The sequence below is a fragment of the Mustela lutreola genome, chromosome 6, assembly GCF_030435805.1.
Source record: "Mustela lutreola isolate mMusLut2 chromosome 6, mMusLut2.pri, whole genome shotgun sequence".
Taxonomy (NCBI): Eukaryota; Metazoa; Chordata; class Mammalia; order Carnivora; family Mustelidae; genus Mustela; species Mustela lutreola.
The window spans coordinates 144,582,398-144,596,192 of NC_081295.1; the positions used below are offsets into that span (position 1 = coordinate 144,582,398).

General features: G+C 44.9%; 1 protein-coding gene across 4 annotated transcripts in view; it reads left to right on the forward strand.

The window, feature by feature from the left end:
* The window catches only part of PHACTR1 (phosphatase and actin regulator 1), a 550,922-nt gene that overhangs the window by 237,336 nt on the left and 299,791 nt on the right, over positions 1–13,795 (forward strand). Inside the window, exon 1 of one of the 4 annotated variants that reach the window (XM_059179287.1) lies at positions 10,393–10,546. The exons of 2 other annotated variants lie outside the window; for them this stretch is intronic. The gene's annotated coding sequence lies outside the window, so the exon portion shown is untranslated. Of the gene's footprint in view, positions 1–10,392; positions 10,547–10,804; positions 11,029–13,795 lie in introns of those variants that run through there. One more of the 4 variants, XM_059179286.1, reaches the window with a different exon arrangement.

Here is a 13,795-nt window from a genome sequence, read left to right on the forward strand (position 1 = left end):
CACAGAGTAAGCTGTTAATAACTGTCTGTTGAATGACCAAATGAATATATGAATGTATGAGTGACTAAGCAAATTATAATGCTGTTTTCAATATACTTTCTCTTTTTGATCCTTTTTTTTTTCTTCTGTTGGCTCATTGTACATACTTGAAGCCTGAACTGAATGGGTCAGCCATCTTAGGGATAGATAGTTTTTTGTTTTGTTTAAGATTTTATTTATTTATTTGACAGACAGAGAACACAAGTAGGCAGAAAGGTAGGCAGAGAGAGAGGAGGAAGCAGGCACCCTGCCGAGCAGAGAGCCTGATTCGGGGCTGGATACCAGGACCCCGAGATCCTGACCTGAGCCGAAGGCAGAGGCTTAACCCATTGAGCCACCCAGGTGTCCCAGGGATAGATAATTCTTGATCAAAACAGATCTTTGCCTCCAGGATATTTAGCCATTAGTAGCAATGATGACTGTGATCGTTGAGAACATTGAGGCTAAGGTGATAGCTGATTGTGGGGGAGCTTTCCCTTGCAGCTAAGATTGACTGGATGGTTTGAAATAATTCCTTATGATTGTGATAATTTGCATGAAGGCTGAGAAGTGTAGTTGTACAAAGTATGGGTCAAAGGGAAAGTGTCTAAATGGAAGGAAGTGTAATTATAAAAAGAAAGGGGTTAATTCCAACCAACTCTAAGCCTTGGGAGCAAACCCCATCTTAATGAATGGGAGAGGGTTTCTGGTAATGGTGTCGGCATTGGTGGTGGAGGTTGGGACAAAGACTATCTCAGATGGGTCTACCCTATGTCAATGTGATGTTAGGTACTTAACCAGAATCACCTCATTTCTCCTGACAAAAATCCTACAGCTTAGTCATTATTTTTGTCACCTCTTTTTTAGACATATGGATATAGTAAAGATCACACAGCTAAATAACAGGGCCAATTTAAACCCTGGTCCTCCCCAAATCTGAGGCCTGAGCTTTGGACCCGATGCTACTGTGCCTTGGAGAATGTCATGGAAGCCATATTTCTCTTCCCATTAGGCTTTGTTGTGTGTTCAACATCTGCATTTCTCACTGATGTCGGTCAGGAATTCAGGAAGGGCTCAGCTGGGTGATTCTGGTTCTGGTCTCTGATGAGGTCAAGGCCAGGCAGTGACTGTGGGGGCTGGGGTCGGAGCATCTGGGAACTCTTTCCATGGTGCCTCCACTCCAGCTAGGCTGGGCTTCCTTGTGGGATGGCAGCCGCGGAGAAGTCACGTGCTCACTTGCCAGCTGAAAGCTTCAAGAGTAACTCTTCCAACTAGTGAGATGGAAGCTACATTGCCCTTTATGACCTAGCTTCTGTAGGCCCACGGAATTATTTCTACCACCCTGGCTACAAGCATGCGCCAAGCCCTCCCCTCCACCCAGAGCCACAGGAAGAGGAACTAGATTCTGCCCCCTGACCAGGAAGTGGCAAGGTTCTTAGGAGTGAGTGGGATGGGAGATACAGTTGTGTCCCGCTTTGGAAACTGGAATCTACAGCGTGGAGATCTGGGGGTAGGGGATGGGTAAGAACGAAGCCCCACACGTGCAGTACTTACCACTCGCCAGAGGCCTCTTATAACCTACGCCAAGGAACTTCATAAAGGGGCATTGTAATCTCTTCCCATTTTAGACCTCAGGAAACAGAAGCCCAGAAAGGTACCTGGCCAATGTCATTCACACCTGCTATACACCAGGCCACCTGACAGATGCTTTTTTACCAACACCACTTCCCACTTACCCTCAGGTTATTACTAACACCATTGCTCGCAGGAGGAAGCAGAGGCGAACTTGCTACCCACCCCCCCCCCACCCCCCGACCCCGGAGCAGGCTGCAGAACCAGAATTCAACCCCAGGTTTCTCCCTAATCTATTCTCCACTTTTTAAAAACCTCATTCCTTTGCCCTATTCAGTCCACTGTGTCTCTCCTCTCCCTGCTCATGTCTTTCTTGGGTCTCAGCCCTTTTTGGATTCATGTTGTCATGTAACTTCCACATGGTGCTTTGGAGAGAATGAAAGGAACCTTCGAAACCACCTGCCCTCTGGGGAACTGCCTATCTCTATTGTTCTCTCAAGGCTGTCATAGAGACATTGTACTGAGCTGGCCGAAAGGCAGTCTGAAAGATGGCTTCGGAGACTGGCAGTCGCACTGCCTTGGCAGAGAGCGAGGCATTAACCACTGTCATATAGATGATGCCCGAGGCCTCGGATCATTTTCCTGTCAGACTCTGCCTTCCTTCCTTCTGGGAAGCTCCGTGAGAAGCAGCTGCCTTTGCTCTAACAAGAATCTTTCGACCTCATGCCTTTCTTGTTTATGGTATCCCGGGCCTTCCGAGAGAGAGCAGAAACAGGCTGGTCTAAGTTTAGCAACCTTGGTGAGCTTAATATGGCTTTGGCAAGAAGATCTCGACACAGAGTCTTAGTTAGGTGGCCAAGAATATCAAGGGACAAAATAAACTCATTTTATTTTTTTTTATATTTGTACTCATCTTGTCTCTTTTTTATTTTGTTTTGTTTTATTTTAATTCTGGTAGTTAACGTATGGTGTAATATTGGTTTCAAGTGTAGACTGTAGTGATACAGCACTTCTGGTCCCATCGCGACAAGTCACAACCACACCTGAAGGCACCCAGATAATCCAACTAAAAATTAAACACGTTTTAGAAAGAATCAATGGAAAGGGAGACGGAGGAAGAAAGAAAATGAAGAGGGAAGAAGGGAGGAAGGAAGGAGACAGGTTGGGGAAGCCAACCCGCTCACCATCGGACTGCGTGCCAACCCCAACTTGGGTAGAAAGAAGTGAGGGAGAAAAAGAAGCGTTCATGTGGGCCCTGCCATCTCACGAACTCCCCCATGCCATCTTCAGGGCTTGGCTACTATCATGTGATAGCTGATTATACTTAGTATTAAGCACAAGGGGTGCTTGTGTGGGGCTGTTGGTTGAACGTCCGACTTCTTGACGTCAGCTCAGGTCATGATCTGAGGGTCATACTCCGCGGGGAATCTGCTTGACATTCTCTCTCCCTCTGCTCTTCCCTCCACTGGCTCATGCTCTCTCAAATAAATAAATCTTAAAAATATATTAACAATAAACTATTGCATTAATGGACACAGACCTCGGGCAATCCTAGACAGGATCTCCTGTAGCACGCATAATAACCCACAATATACTTAATCTGCTTTTTATAGATAAGGAAATGGAGGCTCACCGCACCTCCCCCTGCAGAGGCAGCCCTGCTCCGTGCACGGTGTTGTAAATCCAGCAGGTGGTGGCAAGGGCTGACCTGGAGTGGCATATAGATTGAGTCCAAGAGTGTGTTAAATTTTCCCAAGGCTCAGTCACTCTTCCAGCCCTGAGCCAGGCCTCCTAGCACGACCCTCCTCCGACTCTGAGGGTGTCCAGGCTACAGAGCCTCCAGAAACGGCATAAGTAATAGCTTTTCTGTTGACAGTAAGTCTATTACCCTGTTTATGTGGAGGGAAATACGTATTTATTATTCGAAGCCCAAGTGTATTTTCTCTTCATTTCATTTAAATGAGAATTTATTAATCCCTTAGTACACGTACTGCCATTTATTTAGTGATGTTGTGGAAACAAAAGTAATAAAACAATATTAATAAACTCGAGCAACTGACCACATAGTGGGAAAACAAGACATTACCCCAGAACCGAGTGAGCACGATCCATGGGCACCCGTGGTAAACCCATTCCGCAGCCCTTCCATTTTTCTTTCTTAGTTAGACTTTATCTTTTAATTAATTAATTTTAAAGATTTTATTTATTTATTTGTGAGAGAGAGTACGAGCAGGGGGGAAGGCAGAGGGATAGGGAGAAGCAGACTCCCTACTGAGCAAGGCTCCATCCCAGGAGCCCCAAGACCATGACCAGAGCCCGAAGGCAGCCCCTTAAATGGCTGAACCACCCAGGTGCTCCCATAGACCTTATTTATTTAGAACAGTTTTGGATTCACAGCAAAACTGAGCAGAAAGGACAGAACGTTCCCATAGAACCCCCAACCCCGCCCACGCACACGCATAGCCTCCCCCATTATCAGCATCTGAGCCCAGAGTGTTGCATTTGTTTCTGATGCATCAACACTGACGTGTTACTACAGTAACTACCTTGACACATCATTGTCACCCAAAGTCTGTCGTTTCCAAGAGGGTTCACTCTTGGTGTTACACATTCTGTGGCTTTGGATGAATGTATGATGATACATGTCCACAGTACAGGGCCACACAGAGAAGTTCCACTGCCCCCAGAATCTCTCTGTGTTCCATGTGCTCATTCCTGCCACACACAACACAAACACACAAACACACACACACACACACACACACACACCCCTCCCTAGCCCTCAGTCTTTTTACTGTCAACACGGTTTTGCCTTTTCTAAAACACTGTACAGTTGAAATCATATAATATGGAGCCTTTTCAGATTGGTTTCTTTTACTTAGTGATAGACACTTGAGTTTCCTCCATGACTTCATAGCTCACTTCTTTATTCGTTTGCTTTTGAAGATTTTATTTATTTATTTATTTATTTGTGTATTTATTTGAGAGAGAGCACGAGCAGGGGTAAGAGCAGAAGCAGACTCCATGCTGAGCAGAGCCCGAGGTGGGGCTCAATCCCAGAACCCTGAGATCATAACCTGAGCCACAGTTGAAGAGTCGGACACCTCATCAGTGGAGCCACCTGGGTGCTCCATTTATAGCTCATTTCGTTTTCGAGTTGAATAATTTTCTCTTGTCTGGATGTACCAAGTTTATTTATCCATGTACTTCCTGAAGGACATCGTGGTTGCTCTCAAGTTCTGGCAATTCTGCATAAACCTGTCACAAACAACCATGTGCAGGTTTTAGTGTGGACAAAAGCTTTCAAGCCTTTTGGATAAATACCAGTGGGTGCAATTGGTAGATTCCATGGCAGAAGTTTATTCTTTAAGAAACCACCAAACTGTCTTCCAGAGTGGCTGGACTGTTCCGCACTCCCACCAGCGATGATGGCGGATTCCATCATCCACCAGCGAGGATTGTGGTTCCCCATCCTCACCAACTTTCGGTGTTGGTCTTTCTACTTTTTAAAGCCCCCCCCCTAAAATGAATTGTGTGGAAATGACTGGAGATCCAGAAATGAGGCCAGAAAGGATTCTGGGCAACAAAACTGAGGGTCACATCCCGTGATGTCTATATGGTAGGTTTCTCAGCCCTTCCTCAAAGCCACTGTATTCTTACTCTGTACAAAATATTATTGAGTTAGGTTTCTTGCTTTCCCAACCCATTAAGAATTAGAAGCTTTCATAGAGAGAGACAATAAACTATAAAACAAGACACATGCATTATCCTGGTTAATAAATAAGTTAACAAACAGGTTTGTCATCCCTCATTCTTTGGGGTCATAACTGCACATCAACTTCTCATAAATGGTGTTTATAAGAATGACCTTAAAATGATGCAGGCCCTCCCGATGTTTACAGCAGCATGATCAACAATAGTCAACTTAGGGGAAAAGCCCAAATGTCCATCCACTGATGAATGAATAAGGAAGATGTGAGGTGTATATATAATATATGCAATGGAATATTACTCAGCCCTCAAAAAGAATGAGATCTTGCCACCTACAACAATAAGGATGAAACTAGAGGATATTGTGCTAAGTGAAATAAGTCAGTCAGAGAAAGACAAAAGCCATATAACTTCATTCATATATGGAATTTAAGAAACAAAACAAATGAACATAAGAGAGGGGAGAAAAGAGGGGCAAACCATGAAGCAGACTCTTAACTGTAGAGAACAAACTGAGGGTTGCTGGAGGGGAAGTAGGTGGAGGGAAATGGGCTCCATAGGTGATGGGGATTAAGGATGGGCACTAGTGATGAGTACCAGGTATTGTATGTAAATGTGGAAGTGACTAAATTTTATACCTGAAACTAATATTACAATGTATGTTAACTAGAATTTTAATAAAATCTTGAAAAAGAAGAATACTTTAAAACACTTGTTGGAAGAAGTAAATGGTATTCAAGATGCCACAGCTGTTAAAAATTGAGAAGTCCCAGATTTGTGCTTGCAGATTTGCGGTTGAAATTACATGAAATGTATGCAAAACTTACTTAACACCGTGCCTGGCACATAGTAGAGCTAATACTATTGGCTACTATGTAGTGATGATAATGATGATGATGTACCAAGTGGCTCAACAATAAGAAGGAAGGACTTGAAAAGGGAAGGGTTTTGGAATTCACCCAGCATTTATTGAGATCCTACTATGTCCCAAAGCAAATTCAAAGGTAAACAGTATGTCGTTCCTCTCCTTGAGGAAATACTCCTCTAGCATGTCACATAATTACAACAGAATGTGATAAATGTTGTACACATCTACGTATAAAAGTAGAGTGATAACACAGCGGAGAGGGTGGTTAATTTGGACTACAAGATTAAGAAAACCTACAGTAAATGCTAGAGCTAGGCTCAAAGGATTTGGTTGTTTGGTAAGGGATAGGCCTTTTAAGATAGGACATTCCTGGCAGAGGAAAAGACTAAACAAAGGCAAGTTGTCCTGGAAATCATGGCACAGTCGAGAGTATAGATCAGGCTACAATCAAAGAAAACATAGCCAGGAGATGGGCCAGAAAGTTCCCTAAAGGTCAGTTTATGATTACATAAGGTATCACGGCAGAGAGTATGGGCTTTATCTGGAAGGCAACAGGTTGCTATTAAAAGTTTTAAGCAGGATGCCTGGGTGGCTCAGTTGGTTAAGGGGCTGCCTTCAGCTCCGGTCATGATCCCAGCGTCCTGGGATCGAGTCCCACATCGGGCTCCTTGCTCGGCGGGAAGCCTGCTTCTCCCTCTGCCTCTGCCTGCCTCTCTATCTGCCTGTGCTCACTCTCTCTGACAAAAAAAAAAAAAAAAAAATTAAAAGTTTTAAGCTGGGTGGATCAATCGGTTAAGCCCCTACCTTTGTCTGGGGTCATGATCCCAAGGTCCTGGGATTGAGGCCTGTATCCCTGCTCAGCCAGGAGCCTACTTCTCCCTCTGCCTGCTGCTCCCCCTGCTTGTGTTCTCTTGCTCTCCCTCTCTCTCCGACAAATAAATAAATGAAATCTTTTTTTTTTTTTAAAGGGTTTAAGCCGACAAGCTACATGATTAAATGTTTGCTTTCACCGTGTACTCACACTGAAGGCAGGATGGAAATAACCTGAATGGGGAGAGAGTGGAGGCAGGGAGCCCAGGCAGAGGCTCTCGGGATCTGCTGGGAGATAGCACAAGTCCTAAAATTGGAGAAGAGGTGACAGGTAGACTCTACGGACTTAGTGGTCTACTGGATGGGCTCAAAGGAGCAGAGGAAGGTGTAGGAAGTTCAGTCAAACATGATTCTGAGGTCCCTAACTTGGGTGTTTGGGACAACTCAATGAAGGAAATTTTTATAAACCTGTGATTTAGTTTTTAATCTTCTCTATTTTCCCGTGACATGAAAGGAGCTGAGTCTTTAATGCCATTTCTTTTTTTTTTCTTTCTTTCTTTTTTTTTTTTACATTTAAAAAAAAAAAATTTTATGGGGCATCTGGGTGGCTCAGTCAGTTAAGCGTCTGCCTTTGGCTCAGGTTGGGATCTCAGGGTCCTGGGATTAAGCCCTGCATTGGGCTCCCTGTTCAGTGAAGAGTTTGCTTCTCTCTTTCCCTCTCCCATGTGCTCTCTTTCTATCTCAAATAAATAAATAAAATCTTTAATCTTGGGGCGCCTGGGTGGCTCAGTGGGTTAAGCCGCTGCCTTCGGCTTGGGTCATGATCTCAGGGTCCTGGGATCAAGTCCCGCATCGGGCTCTCTGCTCAGCAGGGAGCCTGCTTCCCTCTCTCTCTCTCTCTGCCTGCCTCTCCATCTACTTGTGATTTCTCTCTGTCAAATAAATAAATAAAATCTTTAAAAATAAATAAATAAATAAATTTATTTATTTATTTAAAAAAATCTTTGATCTTAAAGAGCAGGGTGCCAGCCTTGGGATTGGAGTCCAGGACCACAAGATCATGACCTGAGGTGAAGGCAGATGCTTAACCAACTGAGCCACCCAGGCATTCCAATACCATTTCAATTCTAAGCTTATTTGCTATTTTCTTACTCTGCCAAAGAGAATACCACTTGATTTATGCCATAAGGCCAGAACCATATGAATGCAATTTATTTTTCTAAAAGTTTCAAATTCCAAGCCCCATATGACCAAATATAGTCCGAGGTGGGAACATCCAATGTGGCCAGGTGTGGCCATATGTGGCCACTGAGCACCTGAAACAGGGCTGCTCCTAAGTGAGGTGGGTTGTAGGTATATAATGCATATAATTATATCAGGTTTCAGAGACTTAGTATGAAGAAAAGAATACAAAATAATTTGCAAATAATTTCATGGTCATTACCTATTGAAATAATATTTTGGATATATTGGATTAAATAAAATATATTGCCAAAATTAATTCCACTTTTTTTAAAATCCAACAACTAGGAAATTTTAAATTACGTATGGGGCTCACATATTTCTACTGAACGGTGCTCGTCTAGGAAATTCAATTTTTGTGGCATCAATATTTAATGATTGTGTATGGACCAACGGTTTATTTTATATTATTGCTTTTCTTCCCATTCGTGGAGAGGGTCTCACCACCTGATAGTTTCTATTATCTTACTATGTATCCTTATTTTCATTAAGACAGAAGCAGTTACCATAGCAACTGTGGCAACATACTGTATTTACTACACCTAGAAGGGGTGAAATAAACAGACATCAATCTGTCATTCAGGTTTACACATTTATACATTTTTTTCACGTGTCTGGGTCTTTGCAGAACTGAGCGCTAAGAGAAGGAAATCTGACTTGTAATTCCTGCCTGTGGCACTGGCCTCTTTGGGTCTGTATAAGGACATTAATGATGCCGTGCCCACTTCAGAGGGCTATGTGGATAGACACTTAACAACGGACATTGAAAGTTATTCTTAGGGCCTAGTATCTGTATAACGTCCACACAGTTTAATATAGTAATGGTATCTAATATTACCTCCAGAGCTGGGGTGGGCAGGGAGAAGAGAGGTCAGACTAGGATAAACCAAAAAAGGGTGATCAGTGTTAATATTTGTTCCCATAGACTTTAGCAGTCCTTTCTAGGTACAAGGCTCCCTGGCTGGGAAAAGACTGGGAGTCAAGGGACACCACCACCCCCGCCCCCCGGAAACAGGTCATCCTGTCTTTGACATGGACAGAGCAAACAGGTTGGAGTTTTTTATGTTGATCATTCTGTCTCATGATGCTTTAGGTGTTAGGCTCGTTTATGCCGTCTGAGTTTCTCAAAGAGCCTCTCGTTCGTGGGCCAATTCTGTTTTAACATATTTGCCCCTCCATAAATATCTCAGAGATGACACAGATGCTGAGAAAGGGAAATTGGGATAGACTGAGATGATTCTTATCACCTTCACCCAGGACAGTGCTGGCTTCAAGATATCCAGAGATTTGCCTTAAGGATTTCAATCTGGTAGAAAGTAGAGGCTGGTGAATTGGCTTTTCAGAAGTGTTTGCCTAGCAAGCTTGTGGCTTTCAGGTGGATGTTATGCTTCTTCCAGGCGGCTGGGGGAATGTTTATGAGGATCACGGTCAGGTGTAGGAAGGGGGTTGGCTAAAGACCCCCTCAACCCAATTTACCCCTTTGGCATTTCAGGGAACTTAGATGTGTGGCTAAAGTAGTAAACACTCCAGATTTTAGAGCTCGTTTGCACAGGTGTTCGAAATCTATGCACTCTGTCATTTGAAAACTCATTCAGTCATACATCACATCTGTGCCACCCTAGAAGAAGATCAAGGAAAGTGCTACAGTTACATCTTGAGATGTTGCATGTTCAGAAATCTCTGCTAACTCAGCATTGGCATTTAGCAGGTCCTCTACCCAAGAATCAAACCAAAGGAAAATCAAAATGCACTGTGAAGCCGTAGCACGCCTCTCCCCCGACTGAAGTTTCAGAAAAGGTTACTTGTCAGTGGTGTTTGCAGCTTCTCCCTCTCTGCCTTCCCCCTTCAGTGCAGGGGGAGGGGGAGGCGGGTGCGGGGGGGTCGGGAGGGGAGTGTGGTTTCCTGATCAGAACTCAAAAGGCACAGTTTGAATTATATAATGGAGCGGCTGTGAGTCAGGTGACAGGCTCACTGAGTAACTCCCTGCAGAAGGAGACACACTGCATGTTAAAAAGCTCAACAAATACTTTAAAAAATAAAAAACAAAAAGCCCAGGCTGTGAGTTCCAGACTTCCAAGCTGCAGTTTTCTCTGAATTTCCTCCAAGCTGAAACAGCTGGGGTGGGGGTGGGGGAGGTTGGCTGGGTCTGGAGACTCGCTCACAAGCCAACAGTGCAGGTCAGGGGTCCGGCTGAATCACCAGGTTACTTTCTGTTTCATTTCAAAATGTTCCCTGCTTCTGGAATTGGTTGCCTCCAATGTCAAGGAAAATGCATGACTCCTAGGAGACTCCAGCCAGGCTTTTAAGAACTGGGGCTCTGTGAAGGTAAGAGGCATCCTTGTCCTGCCTACCCAGGGCTGCTGCGCCTCGGTGGTCTGCGAGCACCAGGAGGAATCTGCCAACTTGTTCTAGGATCTGAATGAGGCCAGAGAAACCATCTGTGGAGGGGTTTTTAAGGTTAGCAAAGGGGGAAGGTGGATCCTTCCCGCCCAGATGGGAGGCCAGCCCGTCCACGGTGAGTGGAAGCGGTCCCCAGCTCCTGAGGGCTCCCTTCCCTCCCCCGTTCTGTCCTACGGAGGAGTTGGTCAGCAGTCAGGGACTTGGCACTGGCTGGCCCGGGGCCGGGAAGAAAGGCGAAGGGGCTGCCTGGCACCGAAGGGCTGATTGGGTGTGTGCAGCATGTGTATTTCAGAGCCTGACCCTTGAGAGTGGGTTCAGTCTAAGACCGCACTGCTATTAGAAAGCCAGAAAACAGACCCAGAGGGGAAGATACTTGTGGGAGCACAGAGCCTTGGGAAATCTGTAAGGTAGGCATTTGCGTTTTAAATAAGTTTATTGCTTTCCGTGCATTTGTTATTTGGATTTTGTATCGGTTTTATGTTTGATTGGGTTTAAGGAATTTTTGCCTTTTGGAGCTGCCAGTCTGAATTGATCCGGTTTTTCAGTCTCTGGACCCGGTTCTTGGGATGTCTTGGAGCCCACTGGTGTATAGGAGGTGGATGCCTGGAAGTCAGAGGACACGGTGGGAAACTGGCGAGCAAGCGATGTTTTTCACTTGCAAATCTCACTGCAGTGGAGGCTTGCCCTGGACTCGGGCTGAGGCAGGCAGCACTTTGGAACCTCAGGAAGTTTCGGACTTAAAGAGACAGGGAAGGGAAAATCGGGTCAGCAGTTGTTATTTGCAGGGGAGGTGGGCGCAGGGAAAAGTTGTGGCTGTTGAAAGAGAAAGCCGATCGGGGAAACAGAAGGATAAATACAGATTTTGTGAGATCCCATGGCGGGCTGTGGCATTTTGAGGTTTGAGGTGTGACGATAAAAATCAATATGGCAACTGATAACAGCTCACTGGGCACGAATAAGAAAACTACAACGGATTCTTTTTCTCCCTGACTCCTAGAAACCTCGGAAAATAGGCAAAGCGTTAGTTTCCGAGTCCCTTTCTAATTGCTATTCTTTTTTGGCCACACTGAGGTGCTCTAAACAAAATATGGTGATGTTAGAACCAAAGGGAAAACGTGCTGTGAAAGAGGTCTAAGAAGGGATATTCAGGTTTCCCGCTGCCTCTCACCCCTTCCCCACCTTACTCCCAGTTTTTGGCAAATTGTGCGAGCCAATGTGCCCGAATAGAAACAATTCCTTTGAGTGGTACAGGGATCACTGTGAAAGGATGTGTGGATTTCACAGTAAATATGAACCTGACTCAGGGGTTCTTAAATCCTGGAGACCACAGACCCCCTTTAGAAACAGAAAAGATATTGTTGATCATGAACTTTCTAGAGACCTCTCTCTCCTGTGGCCCTCTCACTGCCATCTCTTCTGGTGTTCAACAGACACAACCGAACGATGACAACAGAGCCAAAAGGCATAACATCATGAGGTTTCTAATTAAAGCCCACGCTTGGAATATAGAGAGCACAGTATTATAAATATTCCTAATAGAAGAGGCAGCTCACGGATCCCCCCTCCGCAGGTCACGCCAGTCCCCCGAGAAAGCACAGCTTCCATAATGAATGTCAGCCCAGTGAGTTCCTTTTATCCAGATATCCAGCCGTTGAGGTGGATGGAAAACCTGCATTTCTGCACTTCAATAAGATAATGAGGACTGAGATTGATAAGGACGACCTCCAGTCACCGTAAGATCTGTCAGGGCCTTTCAGACCACCGAAAACAATGGGATGCTCCGTCTCGTTTTACCTTCGAGTGCATTGCCTTACACTCCAACTCACTAAAGTTTCGCAACCTGCGGAAATTGTGGTGCCTACATTTTCTACCCCCAAGAAACGGGACTCGTGGCTTCACAAAGGATTTTTATGTTACTTTCAGGATGAGGCACAGTCTGGGAAATGCAGTTGGGATACAAGGTACCACGTTTGGAGGTCCATTTCTGGGACGGTTCAATAGTTCACGGGACAGCCGGTCAGAAGATGGGAGATAGGAAGGCTTTTGTGAAAATCCAGTCCTTGGGGAAATGTGGATACTTTGTTCCAAAGCTTAACTCTTTTGCGTTCAGGCTGACTTGGGTTTGCGTTCCTGTTTTCCCACCTATTTAATCAGTGACGTTGGGTAAGCTTCTTGACCTTTCTCAGCCTGGTTTTTCATCTGTAAAATTGAATCGTAAAGGTACTTACCTCGTCGGTTGTCTGGGAAGTAAATAAAATTATGTATTAGTAGAACAGCTCCTAATACAATTCTGGCATAAATAGCATCTAATAAACAGTAGCTGCTATTATTATGATGATTTGTGCTATTTAATGACCACAAAATAGTTGAAAATGGGTCCATTTTTTTTTCCTTTTACTATCCCAGAGAGTAAGGAGTAATGTTTTGCGACTTTAGAACAGCATCCGGGATCCTCAGAATGTTCTGGAATGAAGTTATTAGCATGTATATTCCTCTGGGTGACGACGCATCATTGCCGCATGCTTCCCACAGAAGAATATTGCACTGGTGTAAGCCACGTGGGACATCAGTGGCTGCATGGGGGGCAGGAATACCAGTCTCCAGACTCGCTGTGCCCTTCTGGCTAGTCACAGGGCTCTTGATCTCACGGGGGACCACGCCGGTGTGGAGGCAAAAAGGGCAAAGAAAACCTTGTCTCTAGAGAGTCTCAAATACCTTCCGGTCCTTGGCGTTTCGTGCAGCAGACTTGGTTTTCCCCGCTTCAGCATGCTTGTAGTTGTGGCGCTGCTTGGTTTTTTCCTAAATTGCTGGGCTCAGACACCCTACAGGTGGTCTGCCCATGGGATCAGCTCATGCAGATGGGTGACTGTCCCAGTGGGGACAGCAGGAAATCTACTACCCTCGTGTAGCCCCTTCCAGGCTCACCTCTGTATTACTCTCGCAGTCTCCTAACATAGGGATTTAATGCCTCCCATCACACAAACTTCTGAGCATACGCTATAAAGTCCAAAACCAGCCATATAATTAATCTAAAGAAGAAAGATGTCAAAAGGCCTTGAGTTTTGCAATCCATGGGTATTCTGCATCCTGTAGAATTCAGCACCCATAGCTATAGGAGCGTGCTAAGAGAGGGATTTCATAAAAGGTGATCTAGGAAGAGCCTGGACTTTTCAA